Source organism: Alligator sinensis, unplaced genomic scaffold (assembly GCF_000455745.1).
Source record: "Alligator sinensis unplaced genomic scaffold, ASM45574v1 scaffold74_2, whole genome shotgun sequence".
In the NCBI taxonomy this organism is placed as follows: domain Eukaryota; kingdom Metazoa; phylum Chordata; order Crocodylia; family Alligatoridae; genus Alligator; species Alligator sinensis.
Window position 1 is genome coordinate 1,429,610 of NW_005841931.1, and position 365 is coordinate 1,429,974.

Consider the following 365-nt stretch of genomic DNA (forward strand, 5'->3'; position numbering starts at 1 on the left):
GAGCACCTTTTTATCACCTTGTGTAGCTCCATACAGAGGTTTTGCAATAACCCCAAAATTTGGAATCCAAATCCTGCAAAAACCTACTGTACCTAAGAAGCCCCGTAATTGTCTCTTCGTTTTTGGGGGTGCTAGCCGGCATATAGCTTCTTTTCTTTCAGGCAACAGGGCTCTCTGACCAGGCTGTAATTCAAATCCCAGGTATATTACCTTTTGGGATATGGGCTGCATTTTATTTTTGGACACCCGGTATCCTTCCTGTCCCAGAAAATTAAGGAGGCAAATTGTTCCTTCCAAGCAGCTTGCTTCAGTGGTGGCTGTTAAAAGCAAGTCATCCACATATTGCAAGACAGCACAGGATGGTG